The sequence below is a fragment of the Petromyzon marinus genome, unplaced genomic scaffold (genome assembly GCF_048934315.1).
Source record: "Petromyzon marinus isolate PM22_M1 ecotype Great Lakes invasive population unplaced genomic scaffold, UKy_Petmar_22M1.pri1.0 PM_Scaffold_14, whole genome shotgun sequence".
In the NCBI taxonomy this organism is placed as follows: Eukaryota; Metazoa; Chordata; class Hyperoartia; order Petromyzontiformes; family Petromyzontidae; genus Petromyzon; species Petromyzon marinus.
This window is the reverse complement of record NW_027423102.1, coordinates 892,708-917,699: the sequence shown is the minus strand read 5'-3', so window position 1 is coordinate 917,699 and position 24,992 is coordinate 892,708. Positions and strand designations below refer to the sequence as shown.

General features: G+C 44.9%; 1 long non-coding RNA gene across 1 annotated transcript; it reads right to left on the bottom strand.

The window, feature by feature from the left end:
* Nucleotides 1-9,330: 9,330 nt before the first annotated feature.
* On the bottom strand, nucleotides 9,331-11,367 carry LOC142922688 (uncharacterized). Its single transcript, XR_012940236.1, has 2 exons — nucleotides 11,195-11,367; nucleotides 9,331-10,971 (listed from the first exon to the last, which is right to left on the bottom strand). It is a non-coding gene; the product is annotated as an uncharacterized LOC142922688 (long non-coding RNA).
* Nucleotides 11,368-24,992: the final 13,625 nt, after the last annotated feature.

Below are 24,992 nucleotides of genomic sequence, written 5' to 3'. Positions count from 1 at the left end.
AGTGCGTGACACAGGTAGGGTGTTTGATGGCAATCTGAAACACCCACCATAATCATCCATGGGGGTCTTTGGAATTGCACATTGCCTATGTTATGACTCTTGACCTAGATACAATAAAAAAGTCACGTGCTGCAGTGCAATGACTACTCAGAGAAAATTCGTAAATAAAAAACTGTGGTCTTAAAAGTATTTATTTTTTAATACGCGACATTTGGTCAATTGTTCTTCTTCATAGCACGTGAAGCCAACACGTGCGTCAACAACATTGCCGCAGCACCCCCTGCTGGACTAAACACGCTACTGTGCCGCGGAGACAATACGCATCAGACGGCCACAAGCGAGTGGTGTCAAGTGTGATCATGATGATTAACACATTCCTGCGGAGGGAGCTGGTAGGAACGTTGGGTTGCTCGGTCAATGGCCAGGGTCAACGGCGGCACCACGTGGTGTATTCCGCAAATATGCCCGACTGTGAGGGCGGGCACAAGCCGGCGTGAGTAGGTTAAACGTTGAGTTTTATAAGGGCACCACAGGGTGACCAGCCCCTCCCCACCCAGCCCCACCCCTCCCACCCCCCACCCAGCCCCACCCTCACCACCCTCCCCACTCAGCCCCTCCCCACCCAGCCCCACCCTCCCCATCCAGCCCCTCCCCACCCTCCCCTCCCCACTCAGCCCCTCCCCACTCAGCCCCTCCCCACCCTCCCCTCTCCACCCAGCCCCACCCCTCCTATTTTTTGATGCACGACGGATGGACGGACACAATAATCCCCTGTGGGCTGGTGTAACCAGGAGGTTCCTACCAGTATGAGGCTTGTTTACCCAGGAAAGCCTCACTGCAGGCGCGACACGTCCATGTAGGCTATCTAGGCGGTCGTCTAGGGAGCCAAGTTAAGTGGGGTGCCAAATTCGAGGAAAAAAAATAATTTCTCAACATTTCTGACAATTGATTGATTGGACAGACGGACAAATCGAATAAATATGCCTCTTTAAAAACCATTAAACGGAAAATAGGGGCAAAATGTTTCCCAGTTTACCAAAAAACTCAGCCTCGATCTGCCCCTGGGGTTTGGGGGGCGCCGATTGCTGGCAACAGCGGGTCCAGGGCCACCGCTGCCTCACTGAGTGAGTCTCGTGGCTCTTTTTCAGGAGGGTCCTGCCAGTTTTCACAGTAAGGGGTGGCTATCTATAATCCCAATTGAGTAATGTGTGCTGTATATCAGAATCTATTACAGTACAGTATACCATTTTGCGTGAAAACTCGGACCCATTATCTTGAAGTTATCGGGGGTGGGGCGTCTTTGCTTATTAGCATCTTTAGTATCTTGCGATTCACCAATGTTGGTTGGGGCAAGCCTGACTGCTGATGAGACGCTGAATGTCTAATCGAGCCCATAGCTTGCTTTGTATTGAACTAATACTGCTGATATTATGCACTCCACGAAGACCTTGGGGCCGATGGGATAAAAAAAAACATTGATTTTTTTGTTTTATGCGATGAGACAGATACAGGATTGTGAATGAGACGTGTTTTTTGTCAATGTTATGGACGAATAGGTGAGAATGGTGTGAGTTTGTGTGCGAGTGAATGGCAAATGCCTGGAATGTGTGGTTCGGATCAGGTGAGTGGTGCGTGGTGGTTGATGAGTATATCATGTGTGTGCCAGGTGAATGATATCTGGTGAGTGGTGAGTGCCCGCATGGTGAGCGGTGTCTGGCGATGGGTCAGTTGTCATGCATGTGAGGTCACGCCACCTTATCCGTCCTCTAGTGTGTGTGTCAATAATAACAATGTCAACTTGCAACACGCCGCTACCGCACATCACTCGCTCGCTCTCGCAGAGAGGACAACGACTCGGAGGCGCGAGGAGGAACCACAGATGAGCGGGAAGGCAGCAGCCAGGTGACGAGTCGGCGCCAACGATTGCCCAAGCTCTGCGGTCCTCTACAGTTTGAGGTGGTGTGGGCCAATTAATGTGGGAGGAAACCGGAGCACCTGAAGAATAACCAAATAAAAAAATGTTCACCACGTGAAGCTCACTCAGCTATACAGCTCTTTTTTGCAGAAACGACCTGGCCTCAAATGATAGCTCAACGAAGTGGCTTATCTTGTGGAAATTTACAGCAGTCAAATACTCAAAACGCTCGTTTATTCTGTATCTGCGGAGGTAAAAACCGGAGGACCCGGAAAAAATCCACGCGACCACGGGGAGACAGAGACATGCAAACTCCAAATATACAGCAGGCGTCTGGGTCGGGATCGAATCCATGACCTGTATACCAGGTGAGGTAGTTAACATCTCACCACCGTGGCGCCCATGCGTGCGAAGGGGGCAAACGATCAATCCCATGCAGTCCACATTCTTCCTTTACCGCCTTCTCCTGGCATAGCCAGAGCATGGCACCTCCTCGACGCCCACGGCAAGGGAGTTTCACAACATCGAAGTGCGGTGATCCACCGACCCTCGCTGCTGCCTCCACAGTGCAGCAGCCACGTGCAGCAGCGTAGCCGCCACCGCCCAGCTTTTGTTGTGTGCGTGTGTACACAGGAGACGGTAAAAACGAGACATGAGCAAGTAATAAATGAAATTGTAAATTCTGAATCGTGACGAATTAAATTACTGGTGGACTACATAACTGCGTCCCTACGAACCATCCGCCAGCAGCAGGTCTAGCGATGTTTTCAATCTCAGATCATTCTAATGTTTTACATTTCCATGCATTCGTTTTCCTTCTTCAGCACGCAGATGCTTATACATTAATCCAGAGATCATATGTCAATGTCTTCCTCGTCCAAGTATTAGCTGCACTCATTTGATATGTCGGTGTGTCTGAGCCATACATCACAGCAGGTGATAGATGCACCGTTTGTTAACGTGATTCCCTGAGCACATAGCTATGTTGATATTCAGAAGCACTCCGATCTAACGTCGTCCCCCTCTCTTATATCCTGTCTATGATCCCGGTCTGCCTTCAATAACTCCCCTAGGTATACATATGAGCATGCATATTCTAGTTCCTCTAACATTGATTCCACAGGGAGCTACAATTACTTTTTAATATTTTCCCACAGAAACTTTCACCACTCTACATGGTCAATAGGCCTGATTAGGTACGTCTTCATGCTAAGTATATGGTACAGTATTTACATGAGGTGGATGTGACTGTGATTCTCGTATTGTAAAATGTTTTAGCACTAAAGTCAGGACTGGACTTAGGAATGGACGATCGGGGCAGCTACTCATGGGCGAAAATTTGTAATGAAAATAATGAGGGCATCGCCATGGGCAAATAGGGGTAGAGAGAAAGACACGGAGAGAAACACACACAGCGAAAGATAGACACAGAAATAGGCAGTGAGAGACGTAGGAGTAAAGTGAGAAACAAACACAACAACAACCGCCATTCGCCACTAAGTGGCAGTGACATCACCATGACGCTTGTGCCAGGCTATGTGCACCTTGAGGTCACGTGAAGTGTCGAAAACCCGCTGGCAGGAGGTCACGGGGCAGACCTTGATGCCACGGGTCTACTGACTGAGACTACTGGCTGATGCACCACCTGTGCCCCCTACTGTATCAACTTGCTGTGCTTTAGCCACCCGGCACTCCGCTCGTTGTTGTGAGCGTCGCTCCTCCGCCGTCTGTTGTTGTTGGAGGGTGACTGCCTCCAACTGCCCAGTAGCAGCGTCCTTCACGAGCCTCCTCCACCGAGGCCGATCTTGACACCGCTGGTACAAGTCATCGGCAAGTCCACATCCTCATGTACCACATCAATCCATCTCTTCTCTAGCCCGTCCGCGCCCGTTTCACCACCTAGATCCGGCTGAACAAAAGCTGTTTAGGAATGCGGTGGCTGGGCATGCGGGCTACATGATCCAGCCAACGAAGCCTTGCCTGCCGGAGGAGCTCACCAATGGGACTTTGTCCACATCTTTCAACGATTTGTGAGCTCACACAATCTAGCCTGGTTAAACCCAGGATGGATCGTAGGCAGGCCAGCATAAATGTTTCTAACCGGCGACGATGTTCCATTAGGGGGGTCCACGTTTTGCAAGCGTAGAGAAGGGAGGGAATGACCGTGGCCGAGAAGACCTGAGGCTTTGTGCGGAGTGAAAGACCAGGTAGCTTCCACACAGCGTTACGCAACCGATGAAAATATAATGCCGCTTGACTGATTTGGAGTGAGACCTCTGCTGTTAAAGCGGAGCCGGTCATGAGCACATTGCCAAGGTATGGGAAGCTCTCCACTCTCTCCACAACTACCCTATCACCAATTTGGAGTTGTGGGGGTGGAGTGTCCGATGGTACAAATACCCAGGCAGGTGCTTAGTTTTGGTGGGGCTGATGGTAACGCCCCACCTCTTGGTGGCAAGCTCCAGGTTCGGCAGCAGAGCCTCCAACTCCTCCTCTGAGTGAGCAGCAATTACCCGGGCATCGATCAGCCTCCCATTGTATCCGTACCAAATGGAGATTCCTCCGGTACAGCTATTGAAGGCTTCACGAACCACGAGGTCAAAATAGATGTTAAATAATGTGGGAGCCAGAGGACATCCCTGTCGCACCCCAAGGTGTGCAGGGAATAGCTCTGACTCCCAGCCACGTAGTTTTACCCAGGCCCGCTCACCATCATGAAGGTCCTTAATGATCGTGAGCAGAGGGACAGGGACTCCGAAAGCATGAAGAACAACCAGAGCCCAGGCCTACAAATACACACACAAAGGGACACAGACACAGAGAAAAACCATCATGCAGACTCCGGTCATCCTCACAGTGGCTTTTGGCTGGCCATAGAACAAAGATGGCCACCGCATCACGTGTTTTCTGATGCAGTTTTACGGCCGTCTGGAACGCTGTCCCGATATTAGGAAGCCACTGGAGCTATGCAATTTTAAATATAGATTGAAAACTAATTTCTTTATAACTTATTTTTGTGTTTAGTAGGCTGTCTTTCCCCCGCACCTCCGATTAGCACGGTTGGCAATGTATGGAACGAAAGAACTTCCACAGATATATAGAGACAGACACAGAAATAGAGAGGGACATTCAAAAAAAGCAGTGCAGAGAGAGACACGAAACATTAATACAGAGACATAGGGAGAGAGAGACAGACACAGAGAGATACACAGACTGAGATAGAAACAGATAGAGAGACAGAGACATAAAGAGAGATGCAGAGAGAGGGACAGTGACATACAAGTTTTGTGGCCCGAACTAACCACACGGAGACATCTGCTGGAGGCAACGCGTTTATTGTAACAACTCTTAACACTCTGTTAAGACTACTCTGTTAAACACTACTGTAACACCCGATAGCCTAAGGGAGAGACAGCCTCCCTTCTAGCGTGTCCTACACACGCCGGGCTTCGCTACACGCCGGTCCCTTGCGACGGCGGCTAGGGGAAGACTGGACCGACCGACCCACCCCGGGGTACGGGACTCGCCCTGGTCCGCTGCAACCCCGGCTCTAGCGAGAGCCTCGGGGAGGGTCCCCGGGTGCTGGTCCAGTCTTCAGGTCTTCAGATGTCTTCAAGCTTGAGTTGGCGAACACTCCCTGGCCCGTCCCGAGGGCCGGCCTTTTATCCCCAGGTCGAGGTCACCCCTCCCCTCATGATCCCCCCTACAGAACCTTCTAGAAGGTCTTAGTAGGTCTTAATTCTTAAGGGGTTTTAGGAAGTGGTGGGGGTCCCCATCCCCCTCAGCCCCCAGCCCCTGGGGGGTCTGGGGTGTCAACCTCCGGTCACGGAGGGGCGGGGGTTTGACCTTCGGTCAACCCCTACACACCTCGCTCTCTCTCGGCTGCCCCCTGTCGGTCCATTGGCGTGGTGGCAGCTCAGCTGCCTACAGCGCCTTATTATGGCGCATTAAAGTAATTATTATGGCGCATTAAAGTAATGATCAGCCACAGCAGAAGTATTGGTCCTGCCGTGTTTCAGATCTGCCTTATGTTCACGAACACGGCCCGAGACATGTCGTTTGGTTTCCCCAATGTAACTGCTGCCGCAGATACAGCTTAGTTTGTAGACACCGCGATATTGCATGTCAGGAATTTTGTCCTTCACAGATGGGATCAGATCACGAATTTTATGTACTGTGTTAAATCGGACCTGGATCTTGTATTTCTTCATGATTTTATAAATATTTGTGGTTACCCCTGCTATGTATGGCAGGGTGATGGTTTTGATTGGATCCTCAGATGGCTCCTTCCTCACGCTTGGGGTGAAGGCTTTGCGGATTGTTTAATCAGAATATCCATTCGCCTTGAGAGCTTGGTGTACGTGTTTTACTTCACTGGTTAGGTGTTCATGGTCGGAGATACACTGAGCTCTATGTGTAGCGTTTTGATGAGGGGATTCTTCTGGGATGGATGGTGGTGGGAATCAGGTTTTAGGTAGGCGTCAGTATGGGTTACTTTCCTGTAGACAGAGTGGCTCATTGAGCCATCTGGTCTCTTTTTGATTAAGACATCCAAGAAAGTTAGCATGCCATCCTTTTCTACCTCCATCGTGAATTTGATGGCTGGGTGTATGGAATTGATGTAGTTGAGCCGGTCGGCCATGTGGCCAGATGACAAACGTGTCATACACGTACCTCTTCCACAAGGACAGGCGTAGAGTGGATGCCTGGATGGCGTCCGTCTCAGATATTTCCATGAAAATATTGGCCACAACCGGAGATAAGGGAGAACCCATTGGGTGCCTTCAATTTTTTTTTGTAAAATGATGGTGAATATGTATGTCTTAGCATTTGCTATTAAAATATGAAATAATTATTCTTTATTAGATTAAGTAATTATTTTTTATTAGATATTAAATAATGTGGGATCTGTAGAACATCCCTGTCGCACATACAGAGGGAAAAAAAGCATTTGATCCCCTGCTGATTTTGTACGTTTGCCCACTGACAAATACATGATCAGTCTATAATTTTAATGGCAGGTTTATTTGAACAGTGAGAGACAGAATAACAACAAAAAAATCCAGAAAAACGCATGTCAAAAATGTTATAAATTGATTTGCATTTTAATAAGGGATATAAGTATTTGAGCCCTCTTCAAAACATGACTTAGTACTTGGTGGCAAAACCCTTGTTGGCAATCACAGAGGTCAGACGTTTCTTGAAGTTGGCCACCAGGTTTGCACACATCTCAAGAGGGATTTTGTCCCACTCCTCTTTGCAGATCTTCTCCAAGTCATTAAGGTTTCGAGGCTGACGTTTGGCAACTCGAACCTTCCCCATCCACGACCCATTTTCAATGCCCTGGCTGAGGGAAGGAGGTTCTCACCCAAGATTTGATGGTACATGGTCCCCACCATTGTCCCTTTGATACGGTGAAGTTGTCCTGTCCCCTTAGCAGAAAAACACCCCCAAAAATAATGTTTTTACCTCCATGTTTGACGGTGGGCATGGTGTTCTTGGGGTCATAGGCAGCATTCCTCCTCCTCCTCCTCCTCCAAACACGGCGAGTTGAGTTGATGCCAAAGAGCTCCATTTTGGTCTCATCTGACCACAACACTTTCACCCAGTTGTCCTCTGAATCATTCAGATGTTCATTGGCAAACTTCAGACGGGCATATATATGTGCTTTCTTGAGCAGGGGGACCTTGCGGGTGCTGTAGGATTTCAGTCCTTCACGGCATAGTGTGTTACCATTTGTTTTCTTGATGACTATGGTCCCAGCTGCCTTGAGATCATTGACAAGATCCTCCTGTGTAGTTCTGGGCTGATTCCTCACCGTTCTCATGATCATTGCAACTCCACGAGGTGAGATCTTGCATGGAACCCCAGGCCGAGGGAGATTGACAGTTCATTTGTGTTTCTTCCATTTGCGAATAATCGCACCAACTGTTGTCACCTTCTCACCAAGCTGCTTGGCAATGGTCTTGTAGCCCATTCCAGCCTTGTGCAGGTCTACAATCTTGTCCCTGACATCCTTGCAGAGCTCTTTGGTCTTGGCCATGGTGGAGAGTTTGGAATTTGATTGATTGCTTGTGGACAGGTGTCTTTTATAGAGGTAACAAGCTGAGATTAGGAGCACTCCCTTTAAGAGTGTGCTCCTAATCTCAGCTCGTTACCTATATAAAAGACACCTGGGAGCCAGAAATCTTTCTGATTGAGACGGGGTCAAATTCTTATTTCCCTCATTAAAATGCAAATCAATTTATAACATTTTTGACATGCGTTTTTCTGGATTTTTGTTGATGTTATTGTCTCTCACTGTTCAAATCAACCTACCATTAACATTATAGACTAATAATTTCTTTGTCAGTGGGCAAACGTACAAAATCAGCAGGGGAACAAATACTTTTTTCCCTCACTTTATACATACGCTCACACGTACACTCAACACACACTCTCAGTGGTGATGTTAGGACTCATCACAGCTGGCTCCGCCAAACCAAAGAGTTTTGGTGGTTCGTTTCGCCAGTGCGAGTCGGCGTTTTCAAGCTGTTACTGTAAGTTTTTTTCTCATGGAATGTGTTATCTCCGTGTTGTCATAAGTGGGGCTTTCGTCCACTGAGTGTCAACTTACAAATGAGTTGGATCAATGAACGGGCCTCAGGAACGCAGCCTGTTCGTGAAGCGGGGACTGGCCGTAAAGTGTTATGACGGCGAGTTGAAAAATAACGTAGCTTTTTTGCAGCACAGGATTATTAATTATTTCATGGATAGGGTCTCACCTTTATTTATCGGAAGTTTGTATCTTCACGTTTACAGGGCATGCATACGTGACGTAACACTCAGCAAGCAGCCACTCAGCCTGTGCGATGGCGCCAAGTATAACATTGTTAATGAGCCCCGTTGCAAGAGGTCAATTTGCCTCTTGCCTGTGAGCTGCTGGTGTCAAATATTTTACCGTGTTTAACCCGTTCGTGATGTATAACATTTTTCCCACTCAAATTCACGTGGGCCTTTTTGATCAAATAGCTTTTCAATTTCACTTTCAAGGAAAATCCAAGGCGACTCATTTTTCAGTCACTTCCGTTTATTCGTGTTGTTCAATAAAGTGATTTCTATTTCATGTTACCGGTAACTACCTTGTGATCCCTCCCCCCACACTCCCTCAAACTCTCGAAATTCCTAAGCTTACCCTCCTCTTAAAAATGTCCAACAAAGTCACCGTCATTTATAAACTTGATGATAAAAATGCCCAGAATGAGTCAAATGTGCAAGAGTGACTGGGTTGGTGCCGTGATGATGCAGCAGAGAAGCCCCAAGGGCCTGAGTAGCAATGCAAAAAGAATAGCAATGCAAATTGCTATTCTGATTAGCACGGTTGGCGATGCGAAACAAATTCAACATACATACAAACAAACGAAGTCGAGTCAATGTGAATTATCAAGACAATTTATTCACAGTTGGTAATACATAATATAGGTTTTATACTGGTAGGAACGAAGTTGTAAACTGAGTGTACCAGCCTGCAATAGATTAATGTGTCCGTCCGTCCCCTTTCAATACTTTAACGAAGTGAAATCTCGTGCTGTTCTTAAACATTTACTTATCTTAAACATCGACTTATCTTAATCATTGACTTATCTTAAACATCTACATATCTTAAACATTTACTTATCTTAAACATCTACATATCTTAAACATTTACTTATCTTAAACATCGATTTATCTTAAACATCGACTTATGTTAAACATCGACTTATCTTCAACATTTACTTATGTTAAACATCGACTTATCTTCAACATTTACTTATCTTAAACATCCACTTATCTTAAACATTTACTTATCTTAAACATCGACTTATCTTAATAATTGACTTATCTTAAACATCTACTTATCTTAAACATTTACTTATCTTGAACATCGACTTATCTTAAACATCGACTTATCTTGAACATCGACTTATCTTGAACATCGACTTATCTTAAACATCGACTTATCTTAATCATTAACTATTCTTAAACATCGACTTGTCTTTAACATTTACTTATCTTAAACATCGACTTCTCTTAATCATTGACTTGTCTTAAACATCGACTTGTCTTAAACATCGACTTATCTTGAACATTTACTTATCGTAAATATCGACTTATCTTAAACATCGACTTATCTTTAACATTTACTTATCTTAAACATTGACTTGTCTTAATCATCGACTTGTCTTAAACATCGACTTGTCTTAAACATCGACTTGTCTTAAACATTTACTTATCTTAAACATCGACTTATCTTAAACATCGACTTATCTTTAACATTTACTTATCTTAAACATCGACTTATATTAAACATCGACTTATCTTAAACATCGACTTATCTTGAACATTTACTTATCTTAAACATCGACTTATCTTGAACATTTACTTATCTTAAACATCGACTTATCTTAAACATCGACTTATCTTAAACAACGACTTATCTTAAACATCGACTTATCTTAAACATCGATTTATCTTAACATTTACTTATCTTAAACATCGACTTATCTTAAACATCGACTTATACTGGTAGGAACGAAGTTGTAAACTGAGTGTACCAGCCTGCAATAGATTAATGTGTCCGTCTGTCCGTCCCTTTCAATACTTTAAGAAGTGAAATCTCGTGCTGTTGGGTGTAATAAATTTGCGCAAAATTCCAATGTTTCTACCAGCCCACCCTGCAGGGACCTGTTAAGTTAGATTTCGTAAATATAAATGTGTCATGCAACACACCACCACCCGACACAGTAAGGTTTGTCACATAAACAGAACATGCCAACACACTGGTATGCTGTACTAGTAACAAATTGCCATGTTCTGTTTACGTGATAAACCTTTGTCGGGTGGTGGCGGGTTTAACGACAGATTTATATTTACGAAGCCATCTCCCAGAGGTCCCCAGCGAAAGAACCGTGTTCAGAGGAGGTGCCGAGCCAGCAGCACACTCAATCTCCCATCTCGCTGGCGGTGGGGTCGGGGTGGGGCGGACGCTCGTGCCTGCTCATCACAGTTGGTTGGCACAAGGTGTAACGTTGATAAACCTGCGGAAGAAAACGAGCGTTAAGCCGCGCAGTCCTTTGGTACCCGCCCCTCCCATCTTTCCCACCTGGCACACGCAAGCTGAGTCAGCGCAGGGGGCCACGGCGCGTGGGTGAGACAGAAAGAGGTCCGTGTCCGTGCCTGGACGGGATGTGGCGCCGGGTGTTAACGGCGATGCTCTCGTGACCGTGCGTTCGTTTGTGTGTATGCGCGCGTGCGTCTCACCTGTGACCGTCCTTCTGCTGCACGAACCCCGGTGGCTGTTGGTTCTCATACATTGGAGAAACATTTCCCCCCCGGGGCTGGGAGACCTGTGAAGGAGACCGCCATGAACATCAGCTCGTCGAGAACGCCCGAGGCAAACGAGCGATTCGCTCGCACATCCTAAACCCATGTTCTGGGCTTTACAGCGAACACCTTAACATGGCTGTCATTGCATGTGTGTGTACGCATATGTTGGTACTTGTACGCGTGTGTATGTACGTGCGGAGCAGTAGTGTAGCGGATAGCGCGCTGCTCTACGAACCCGGTGACCCGACTTCTATGGCCGCTTATGGACAATACCAGTGACGATTATCTGAATGGGTCCTGGGGCTTCCCTAAAGTCGAATGAGCCTCAAATGAGTACTTTGTGAAGTGTGTAAACATTGCCATTGGGAAGACAAAGGCGGCCGGGCGTAGTGTCGGCCACCTACCCCCTTGTGTGCCATAATTACGGCCTTCATAGATGCTTGCTAACAGCACTTGCTCCAAAAGTCTTTTTAGGCTCTATAGGGGATCTTTGTCTTTTTTACAGTTCTGTATGTGTTTGCATCTGCAAGTCACTCCCTACCGATTCATGGCCGAACTTCCAATCAGCTAGCCGTGGCTTGCTGGAAGTGTCCACGACCGTGCTGTCCGTGTTCACAAGTTCCTGCAGTAAGGAGAATAGGAAATCAGCAGGCGGTGAACATATGGCCACGGGCCACTTGCCAAAGTGCCATTCTTCACGAGGGCCCGATGATACTTTGCCTCTTGAGAAGAAAAATTAACTCACACTCATAAACGATACTGTGGCCTTGAAATAAAAAAAACATAAAATACATATACAGTGAGGGAAAAAAAGTATTTGATCCCCTGCAGGTTTGTACGTTTGCCCACTGACAAAGAAATGATCAGTCTATAATTTTAATGGTAGGTTTAGTTGAACAGTAAGAGACAGAATAGCAACAATAAAATCCATGTTTGACGGTGGGGATGGTGTTCTTGGGGTCATAGGCAGCATTCCTCCTCCTCCAAAGACGGCGAGTTAAGTTGATGCCAAAGAGCTCCATTTTGGTCTCATCTGACCACAACACTTTCACCCAGTTGTCCTCTGAATCATTTAGATGTTCATTGGCAAACTTCAGACGGGCATGTATATGTGCTTTCTTGAGCAGGGGGACCTTGCGGGCGCTGCAGGATTTCAGTCCTTCACGGCGCAGTGTGTTACCAATTGTTTTCTTGGTAACTATGGTCCCAGCTGCCTTGAGATCATTGACAAGATCCTCCCGCGTAGTTCTGGGCTGATTCCTCACCGTTCTCATGATCATTGCAACTCCACGAGGTGAGATCTTGCATGGAGCCCCAGGCCGAGGGAGATTGACAGTTCTTTTATGTTTCTTCCATTTGCGAATAATCGCACCAACTGTTGTCACCTTCTCACCAAGCTGCTTGGCAATGGTCCTGTAGCCCATTCCAGCCTTGTGTAGGTCTACAATCTTGTCCCTGACATCCTTGCAGAGCTCTTTGGTCTTGGCCATGGTGGATAGTTTGGAATCTGATTGATTTGTTGCTTCTGTGGACAGGTACCTGTTACACAAGCTGAGATTAGGAGCACTCCCTTTAAGAGTGTGCTCCTAAATCTCAGCTCGTTACCTGTATAAAAGACACCTGGGGGCCAGAAATCTTTCTGATTGAGAGGGGGTCAAATACTTATTTCCATCATTAAAATGCAAACCAATTTATAACATTTTTGACATGCGTTTTTCTGGATTTTTGTTGTTGTTATTGTCTCTCACTGTTCAAATAAACCTACCATTAAAATTATAGACTGATCATTTCTTTGTCAGTGGGCAAACGTACAAAATCAGCAGGGAATCAAATACTTTTTTCCCTCACTGTATATCATGTGTGTGCCAGGTGAATGATATCTGGTGAGTGGTGAGTGCCCGCATGGTGAGCGGTGTCTGGCGATGGGTCAGTTGTCATGCATGTGAGGTCACGCCACCTTATCCGTCCTCTAGTGTGTGTGTCAATAATAACAATGTCAACTTGCAACACGCCGCTACCGCACATCACTCGCTCGCTCTCGCAGAGAGGACAACGACTCGGAGGCGCGAGGAGGAACCACAGATGAGCGGGAAGGCAGCAGCCAGGCGACGAGTCGGCGCCAACGATTGCCCAAGCTCTGCGGTCCTCTACAGTTTGAGGTGGTGTGGGCCAATTAATGTGGGAGGAAACCGGAGCACCTGAAGAATAACTAAATAAAAAAATGTTTACCAGGTAAACATTTTTACCTGGTAACGTCGTGAGAATATTATTTTGTTATTTTATATTATCAATTTATTATTTTATTCTCATTTTACGTGACTTTACCGAAATAATCAAAGAAGATGTATGCTTTAACTTTAACATAGCCATTTCTGTGACCAGTCACAAGCTAATCACTCAGCCATTTCAATGCTAAATTATATGCTAATTCCTTTGTCAAGGCGCTTTGTTTCTTCTCACACAGCTTAAAGGTCGTGATCTGAGCGTGGCTTTTTTCACTCCAGCCCTGCCTCCAGACAGTCTTGTCCCTTCACCTGATGAAGGCCGCTTGTGTTGTGGCCGAAACGTCGTGATTTTTGTTACTTTATTTTTTACCTACGTGACTTTACCCAATAGAACCAGAGTATAGCGTGTGTTGCTTTTACGTCCAACAGATGGCGCTGTTTTTCAAAAAAAGCATATTTTTACCGAAAAAGCCAATGAGTATATTTTTACCTGTCACAGGTGTGACATCTATATAATAGTAGGTATATAACAACATAGTATGTATATAAAAACATGCGTGTATTCGAATGCAACGTTGTGTCAAAATTTCAAAGCAATCGGTGAAGAACTTTCGGAGATTTAAGATTTTGAACAAACGAACATTTACATTTTTATTTATATAGATTGTTATTCTGTTTATTTGCTTCCCGTATGAATAGAGATTACTTAAATACAGTTTTTTTTTCAATCACTGCAACTTTATAGTCAAGACAATAATGCTCGTAGAGTAATACCCCGATGTATGTCTTCCCCCTTTTTACGTCGTTTGGCAAATACGTGGTAACGTGATGATTAACACCGCCGCTTGATTGATTTGCGTCGCATCAAGACACATCTACGTCGCTGACAGCATCACCGTGCGTCCTTTCTCGTTGTTGTCAGTGTGAATTCATGAATTAAGAAAATTACGACAGAGACAAGCAGACACAATGTCTCCATTTATCACCACAATTTATTTAGATTCACACTATCAGACTGGAGAGGTGACCGAGTGGTTCAGAGGTCCACAGTGGTGAGATGTTAACTTCCTCGCCTGGTAATGCAGGAGGTCGTGGGTTTGACCCCGACCCTGATGCATGTATTTTTTTGGAATTTTAGTGTCTCTCTCCCCGTGGTTGCATGGACTTTTCTCCAATTCCTCCGTTTTTTTTTCTCTCTCCACATTTACAAGCGCGCGTTTAGAGTATTTAGCCGCTCAAAATTTCCACGTGATAAGCCACTTTGTCGAATTATTGTTTGGGACCAGGTCACTTCTGAAAAAGAGCTACATAACTCAGTGGGCCTTACCTGGTAAAATCAAACATCGTTTATAGGTTGAAAATAGTTGATGGGTCCCGAGAACTCAGCCAGTACTGCTGCGATCATGAGTGTGAATCAGGGCAGTGAGCAGGATGATCTCATCCCGCTCGAAAAAAGGATACAAACTAAGCCTCATTGTGTTACGTTCATGTTTTACACTTGGTACGGTTAAATCCCATCTCTGAGCATTATAAATATAATTTTTGACTGTTACATGACAAAAAAAATTCTCCAGCAGGGTGCGTGTGAAGATGCTGCCTCCTCGTGTGCTGATTGAGACATTGCCAAAACCGGTCCTGAGTTTGCTTGTATTGAACCAAAGTTGCTGCAATTATTAAATTCCTAGATGGTCGTGATACTTAAGCGATGTGTAAAACTAAACGTTTACATTGTTATGCAGAGGGACAGATATATGAAACGAAGCTTCTTAATGTTTTGACTTGTAATCTCCACAATAAAAACATAATTATTGTGTTATATGTATTACTGTATACAATTATGCGTTCAATTAGTACCCATATCGAACAGAGAGGGTCCTCGCCTCTACACATTTGGCAGTTTACCACCATTGCTTCAAGCGATGTTGGCTCTGCTGATGAGACACTGCATGTCGAAAACGCTCCAGAGGCTGCTTGTGTTGAACTTACAATGCTGTGGGTTGTGCAGTCGCAGAAGGTCACGTGTCTGATGGGATGTGTAAACAAAAAAACATTTAGACAAATGAAGCAACTGTTGTGTCAACCTATTTATGGTGTGGATAAAATGGCTACTTGATATATCAGATACATATTCTTAGCTCTTTCGGTAAAGTCACGTTGAAGGGAAACAATAAAATATATATAAAACAATAAAAATTCTCACGACGTTTCGACCATAACACAAACGGTCGTCATCAGGTGTGTCGGTTTGCATAAATGTATTTTTAAACGGTGTATTTATTTATTTATAACAAAAAACGTCAGCGCCACGCGCAGCGATTTGGCAGTTTATTTAGGACTAGTCCATCTATGTTCTGAAAAGAGGAGGGGGGAGACGAAAAATTAATGTATGCTGTCTGAAAGCCACTGTAAGCGTGAACAATCAATTAAGACCTGAAATGGTTTATCAAATCTTTCCAATGACATCAGATACAGTCGTGGTATCTCCTTCCGAGGGATATTTTGTAACACGAGGCGATGGTGATGACGTTATTCTGCTCTGTGAGCGTTCTGAATGGATTATTAATCTCATGATAGTTAAATATGTTTGGGGGAAGAAATAACAGAAAGATTAATCAGATTGGTCTGAGTAATGTCATATTAAAGTGTGTATTACAGATGCGATGCGTCCCATCCTCAAAGTAAGTGTAGTGATATTTATATTCATAATAACAATTATTCTTATTAATAGAGTGCCCTTTTCGCCCAGGCTTATCGGAGTGCTTCAGACAAGATAAGTGACGTACATCAACAACAACCGCCGTTCGCCACTAAGTGGCGGTGGCGGAACTCCAATGGCTGGTTGTGGAATAGGGGTTATGATGAGAGATGTATCTTAGGCGAATAGATTGGATGACCTATATCTAAATCACCCAGTATGTGCTCGATTTCGCTAGGCCTTAGAAGCTCGGCAGAGTTGAGCGTGGATATACTGTAGCCTGGATGTATGACTGATTAATTGCCAGCACGCACAAAGACGGTGCCGTAGCCAGCGTGAGCAGGAAAGGACAGTGCAGAAAAATCCATTGTTGTTCTGCAGTCCCCCCCCCCCTCCATCTGCACCAACGCACTACTGACCAGCGTGGTGAAGTATGGTCATATATACCTCACGACCCGCAAGACTTTGGGAGGCCCTCATCCAGCAGTGGATTGATAAATTCTGGGCTGTTTATGTACATGCACATCTGGATTAGGGGTTGCAGTGTGGGGTAAGTATCTGCATTTGGGCTTAATGGTGGGGGTTATGACTGGGGATTATACAGGTAGGAACAACAGGTTCCACACACGAAAAAGATGGCACGCTACCCTTTTTAGATGTCCTAATTAAAAGGAGACCTGATGGTTCAATGAGCCACTCTGTCTACAGGAAAGCTACCCATATGGATGCTCACTTAAAACCGGATTCCCACCACCATCCATCCCAGAAGAATTCCCTCATCAAGACTCTATACCATAGAGCCCAATGCATTTCCGACCAGGAACACATTGCCAGTGAACTCAAGCACGTACACCAAGCTCTCAAGGCTAATGGTTACTCCGACTACACAATCCGCAAAACCATCACTCCAACCATGAAGTAGGATCCTCTTGACGAGCCATTCAAAACCATCACCTTACCCTACATTGCGGGGGTCACAAAAAATATCTCCAAAATCCTGAATAAACACAAGATCCAGGTCCGATTCAACACAGTACATAAAATCCGTGATCTGGTTCCGTCTGTAAAAGATGTGTTCCAGACATACAGTACCCGGGCGTCTACAAACTAAGTTGCCTCTGTGGAAGCAGCTACATTGGAGAAACCAAACGACATATCTCAGACCGCATCCGTGAACATAAAGCAGACTTGAAACACGGTAGGACGAACACCTCAGCCGTGGCAGATCACTTTTATTATTCAGTGGGCTCACATGACATTGACTTCTCCAAGACGGAGGTTCTCTGCAAGCCACCTGGCTACCATGAGAGATCCGTTCATGAGGCTATCCACATATACAAACACAGAGACAATTTCAACCGAGAAGATGGATTCCGGCTTAGTAACCATTGGAAAGACGTTATAAACCATTTCGGTTTTTGATTGATTGTATTTTACGGTGACTTTCAGACTGCAATCCATTTGCTGGCATTGCCTCTTAGTACCTTTCACACGACGGTCAATAGTTTAGTTTATAGCATTTTGTATAATAATAAATAGTATAACAGTGTAATGTTAAATATAATTGATAAGGCAATATATAGTACCGTAATTGTATAGTGAATATACAGCAGTGTGGTATACAGTAGGGTTAGTAGAATAATACATAGTGTAATACTACAAGTCTAATATTTTATAGTCTAAAGTATAGGGTAGTGTATAGTAACGCATTGTATAATTCAAGGGTGGGGTTTGTCTATGTATACGATATCATACAATGTAGTTTAGATTGGAAGGTATAATATTGTAATGTATAGTAGTCTAGTTTGTAGCATAGTTATAACGCAACACAGGACAGAGCAGCGCACCGTGGCTGTTTCCCCCTCTTCCCCCCCCCTCCTCCGTTCCGAACATAGATAGACTCGTCCGTCTGAACCAAGCTCGTCGCTCTCCGTGGTGTTAATCCCTCATACTAACATCATGCTAATCCCCCAGTTACATGCTAATTTACTGTTGATATGTAAACTCCTCTCCCCCCTTCCTCCGTTCCGTACATAGATGAACTCGTCCGTCTGAACAAAACTCGTCGCTCTCCGTGGTGCTCATCCATCACACCAACATCATGCTAATCCCCCAGTTACATGCTAATTCATATGTAAACTCCTTTGTCAAGACGCTCTGTTCCTCCCACACAGCTTAAAAGACGCTTCCAAGCTTGGCAGGGTTCACTCAAGCGCTGTCTTCCGGACAGTCCTGTTTCTTCACCTGAGGAAGGCTACTTGTGTTGTGGCCGAAACGTCGTGAGAATTTTATTCTGCTATTATTTGTATTATTTTATCTCCATTCTACGTGACTTTACCGAAAGAACCCATAAGAGATTCCACACTGCCCACCAGGGATTATTTGTCTATCTGTCTGTCGTGCATAGCCGGAATTACATCCGCATAATTTGACTGCCATCTAGCGGGTAATGACAGTTTTGTGCTCTATAACAGTCAAGTATGGCTAATGATTCTGAGCACATACGTACATCATCAAACACTTGCATCAGTGACTTCAAACTTTATTTGACTGCAGGAATTCATATTATTTGGTTCTTTCGGTAAAGTCACGTAGATGGAAAATAAAAAAAATGTTTCATAAGAGCCAAAAACTTGGAGTGCATAATGTCAGCAGTATTAGTTCAATACAAAGCAAGCTATGGGCTCGCTTCGACATTCAGTGTCTCATCAGCAGTCAGGCTTGCCCCAACCATCGTTGGTGAATCGCAAGATACTAAAGATGCTAATAAGCAAAGACGCCCCACCCCCGATAACTTCAAGATAATGGGTCCGAGTTTTCACGCAAAATGGTATAGTGTACTGTAATGTATTCTGATATAAAGTACACATTACTCAATTGGGATTATACATAGCCACCCCCTACTGTGAAAACTGGCAGGACCCTCCTGAAAAAGAGCCACGAGGCTCACTCAGTGAGGCAGCGGCGGCCCTGGACCCGCTGCTGCCAGCAATCGGCGCCCCCCAAACCCCAGGGGCAGATCGAGGCTGAGTTTTTTGGTAAACTGGGAAACATTTTGCCCCTATTTTCCGTCCAATATTAATTATTTATTTAAAGAGGTATAATTAATCGGTTTGTCCGTCCGTCTGTCCAATTAATCAATTGTCAGAAATGTTGAGAAATTAATTACAGGTTTTTTTTCCTCGAATTTGGCACCCCACTTAACTTTACGCCCTAGACGACCGCCTAGATAGCCTACATGGACGTGTCGCGCCTGCAGTGAGGCTTTCCTGGGTAAACGAGCCTCATAATTCTAGATTTAAAGCTTTAGTGACTGCTAGGATCCATACTCTTTGGTTCTATTGGGTAAAGTCACGTAGGTGAAAATAAAATAACAAAAAATCACAACGTTTCAGCCACAACACAAGCGGCCTTCATCAGGTGAAGAGACGAGACTGTCTGGAGGACAGCGCTGGAGTGGAAGAAGCCACGCTTAGAGCACGACCTGTAAGCTGTGTGAGAAGAAAAAGACCAAGCGCCTTGACAAAGGAAATAGCATATAATTTAGCATTGAAATGGCTCATTGAAATAGCTAAGTTAAAGTATACACATCTGCAGAGGGAGCCCTTGACAAAGGAATTAGCATCGAATTTAGCATTGAAATAGCTGAGTGATTAGCTTGTAACTGGTCACAGAAATAGCTATGTTAAAGTTAGAGCATATACATTCACCGAGGCACCTAGTACTCATCAAACAGGAGAATTTAGCGAAACACAACCACGCTCAGACATCGGACCTGTGTGCGAGCAAACAAGGTGTTCTGATAAAGAAATTAGCATAAAAATTAGCATTTGATTGGCGGATTTTAGGAAAGAGGTGGTGTACGTGCCGGTGGACTTGCAGTTTGGCGCGGGGGGGGGGGGGAAGGGGGGAGGGGGAGTTTACCTATTGATGGTGTGAAAAGGGGGAATTTATAAGAGCTGCGAAAGTTTGGGGTACCACTACTTGAAAAAATATACTGTACCATTGAAATTAGTTTAATGTTTAGTTCGATTTAGAACATCTTTCCAATGGTTGCTTAATTTGAAACCATCCTCTCGGTTGAAATTGTGTCTGTGTTTGTAGATCTGAATTGCTTCATGAACAAATCTCTGATAAAAGCCCGTGGGTTTGCAAAGAACCTTGGTATCGGAGAAAATTATATCGTGATCCCCTACAGCGTTGTAACAGTGATCAGCCACGGCAGAAGAATTCGTTTTGCCGTGTTTCAAATCTGATTTGTGCTCGCGAATTCGGTCAGAGACATGTCGCTTTGTCTCACCGATGTAGCAATCACCGCAGGTACAACTCAATTTGTAAACCCCGGGGTACTGTAAATCAGGAATGACATCCTTCACGGATGGGATCAGATCACGAATTTTGTGTACTGTATTGAGCCGGACCTGGATCTTGTGTTTGTTTAGAATTTTGGAAATCTTTTTAGTAACGCCTGCTATATATGGAAGTGTGATGGTTTTGACCGGAGTATCAAGTGGTTGTTTCTGTATGGAGGGAGAGACAGCTTGGCGGATGGTACGGTCAGAGTAACCATTCCTTTTGAGGGCCAGGTGTACATGTTTTAATTCACTGGTCAGGTTGTGTTGGTCCGAAATGCAATGAACCCAATGGTATAAAGTTTTGATGAGATAATTCTTTTGGGCTGGGTGGTGGTGGGAATCAGGTTTCAAGTAGGAATCTGTGTGGGTGGGTTTCCTGTAGACAGAATGCCCCAATGAGCCATCAGGTCTCCTCTCAAACAGAACATCGAAGAATGGTAGCTTGCCATCTTTCTCCACTTCCATGGTGAATTTGATGGCGGGATGTCTGGAATTGATGGGGTGTAGGAAAAGGTTCAAAGCTGGGAGGCTTTGTGGCCAAATGACGAAAGTGTCATCCACATATCTCTTCCCCTGGGAAGGTCTGAGGGTGGAAGTCTGGATGGCGTCTGATTCAAATTTCTCCATGAAAATATTGGCTATCACTGGTGACAAGGGGGAACCCATGGGGGTACCCTCATTTTGTTTGTAGAAGGAGCCATTCCAAGTAAAGTAGGTATTGTTGAGGCAGTGCCTAACCAGTGCAGGTGTATCGGCGTCTAGTCCATGTTGGACCAAATTTTCAATTATTTCAATGGTATCAGGTACTGGGACCTTGGTGAACAAAGAGACCACATCGAAGCTGACAAGGATATCGTCAGGGGACAGTACAACGTCTTTGACCATAGAGACCAATTGGGCTGAGTTAAGTACTGCTGAGGTGGTCTTGTCAGTGAAAGGCAGCAAGGAATATGACAGAAAACGGGCTAGTCTATAGGTAGGGGAGTTGATCGTGGATACGATGGGTCGTAGTAGGAGCCTTCTTTATGGATCTTGGGAAGACCATAGAATCTAGGGAGTCTTGCAGCAGAAGGTTTTAGGGAGGGACGTTTAGTTGGGTCGATTAGGGAGGTCGAACTTGTGATGATCTTGTTGGTTTTCATCGCTAGGCTATTGGTAGGGTAATTTTTAATTTTTGAGTAACTTCCATCGTTGAGCAGATTCTGGATTTTGTTGTTGTATGAATCTTTATCCATAATTACAGTAGCGTTGCCTTTATCGGCTGAGAGGATGACTATATCACTTCTGTTTTTTTTTAATTCGCGAGTTCAGAGCATTCATTTTTGCTGATGTTACTAATGGGTTTCTTAGCATTCTTAAGAATAGGGGCTATTTCAGCTCTCACAACATCTGCTTGGATGTGTCCCACGCCTTTGAGGGCTACATCGACCTGAGAGATGATATCATCTACTGGTATGTGTTTTGGGGTGACAGCAAAATTCAGTCCCCTAGCCAGTACTGTTTTCAGATTGTCCGAAATCGGCGTGCTACTCTGATTAATGACGATTTTGTTGACGTCGAGTTTTGTTATATGTGGAACTGGGTTCTTCTTTAATAGCTGGTTGAATTTAGAAATCAGGTTAGCTTTACATTTGACTGACAGTGAATCAGCAGAAGCAGTCATGTTGTCTATGTGATTTCAATCCGCACCAACCGGCATGTGCACCCGCATGTACACCACCTCTACACCGTTCATCATGCTAAGTCGGCCAATCAAATGCTAATTTTTATGCTAATTCCTTTGTCAAGGCACCTTGTTTCCTCGCACACAGCTTAACGGTCGCGGTCTGAGCGTGGCTGTGTTTCACTCCAGCGCTGTCCTCGAGACAGCCTGGTTCCTTCACCTGATGAAGGCCGCTTGTGTTGTGGCTGAAACGTCGTGATTTTTGTTGTTTTATTATTTACCTACGTGACTTTACTGAATAGAACCAAAGAGTATGGATCCTTGCAGTCACGAAAGCTTTAAATCTAGAATTGATAACCTCTACGGGGAGGGCTTTCACCTATCTGTTAGAGCTTTAAACAGACAACGGGACAAGAAGTCACAGCTCATCGAGACTCTGACCTTCCTCAAAAGATGCCGCGATCACAAGGTAATACCCATCGCTTTCACACTCATTTCTGCTGTATCTTCTCCAAATTCTAAACAGATTCTGTTTAAGGCCAGCCTATCTTAAATCTCAGAGAGGATAAGGCTACACCGATTTGAACTCGATACTTTAGACAGGACTCTCCTACAAGCTAATTTAATGTTAACACAAAAAATGTCACCTTCTGATTGGAATCACATAGACAACATGACTGCTTCTTCTGCTGATTCACTGTCAGTCAAATGTAAAGCTAACCTAATTTCTTTCTGATTGAGAGGGGGTCAAATATATAACATTTTTGACATGCGTTTTTTCTGGATTTTGTTGTTGTTATTCTGTCTCTCACTGTTCAAATAAACCTACCATTAAAATTATAGACTGATAATTTCTTTACCAGTGGGCAAACGTACAAAATCAGCAGGGGATCAAATACTTTTTTCCCTCACTGTATATATAAATAAATAGTGCATATTTAGTGTATTATTGAGTGCATGTTTACGTGCTCTAACCCAAATATCCCGATTATGGACTCAAAAAACCGCTGGGAGACTTCTCACTCAGACCCGTAGCAAGACGATATCGCCCCAATATTCAAATTGTTCAAATATCCCCTGACTGAGTCCAGGATCAATTTAAAGATCATACTCGGCATTCTGAAGGTCCTCCGTGGTCTGACAATGATCACGTTGCCATGTTTACGCTTCTTATAAATATTTTTGCCCGTTGAATCAATCACCAAACCCAAGTGACGGTAATGTTACGGTAAAAAAAATCTCAGTGGGTGACCTCTGGGCAGAGCATGACCTTGCAAACAGACGACCAATCGAGTGAAATAAACATGGGAAACGCACCTCGATGAACAGGCTGACTTCCCTGTGTGTTTGGACAAACTCATTCATCACAGGCAAAACGAACATGTCCCGAATGCCCACGTCCTTCAGGAACTGCATCTGGAGGTGTTGGCACACCAATTGCATCACCTAGCAAAAGAGGAAAACAGCAGGAACGACGTGAATACATCATCGCCATGCAGCAGTCTACGCCCGTCAATTTCTCACAGCGGTAATAAGGTCCTTAGGTGTCTGGGAGCACAAGGCAGGTGCAGGTGGGTGAGTCATAATTTCCATCCCTGACGCCAAAACTTATTTCAGGCTGTGCAAGAGATAATGACATGGGTTAATTGTCACACAAGCCACTTAGAAAGCTGCCATGCTGTTAATGGTTAGTAAACTGAACTCACAGACCAGAGGTCGCTAAATGGGCACACCACAGTTAGCTGATCGGCAAGTCACGTGTGATCCAGCAAAGTGTGGCTTTCAGCCGGCTCTTCCAACACATCTGGTCAACGTGGAAAAGTAGAATATGGGACCTTCCTGGTGTGGACTAATCAGTTTCAAAGACAATGCATATATTATCAGAGCATGTTTCCATGTTCACCACAAGTACGTGGTTAATCCAGACAGGATTCCTTGAATGAGGATTCTGTTTGGTGTTTTAACATCTTGACACCTGTTGTATTGCCAGAATGGGTAAAACCTATTGCTAAATGGAAAATTAGACCAAATACTCGTAAAGAGTTCGCTCTCATGAAGGTCTTTTCACCAGCGGTCGTGTGACCAAGCAATTGCAGAACTGCACTTTTATATAAGTCAGGTCAGAGCCAGATACACATTGGAGGATAAACATCCCACGGTGGCTGGGCAATTGTTGTGCAATAATGTCAGGTCAAACTTACTTAGGATATTTACAGGTGCGTTTTATTCATGCCGTATATATTAATGCACACATTGTGTAGTGGTATTATTATTAAACTCACCTTTAATGACGATGACCATAAACATGATTAAGAGTGTGACTATTAATGAATGTGCGACTGTACGATGTGGACGTAGCGGAGGGGCCCCCCACGGTGAGCGGTGACGCAACGCGCGCAGTGGCCCGCGTCACGTGGTTGACACCTCACGTGCACAGAGCGAGGCAGGCAGAGCCAGAGGGGGGGGGGCGGCGTTGCCTAGGCGACGTTGGCGTCCTCGCGGTCTACTCCACGGTAAAGCTGCGTGTCACTTGGTGACCCCCCCACCGCCTCTTACTGGACACCTGTGAGTGAGAGCTTGATAGCACTTCGGATTTCTCCAGGGTCAAAACAGATTTTGATTCCGAGTACAGTGTGCACAGCACCTGTATGGCGAGTCCTCGTTTAACGCAGTAGATGCGTTCCTGAAAAGTGCCGCGCTAAGCGAAAACTATTTCCCCCATAATGAATGTCCAAGCGCAGTCAGAATTGGGTTACAAACAACTTGAGGGGACGCCGCCGCGTTACCGTCTCGT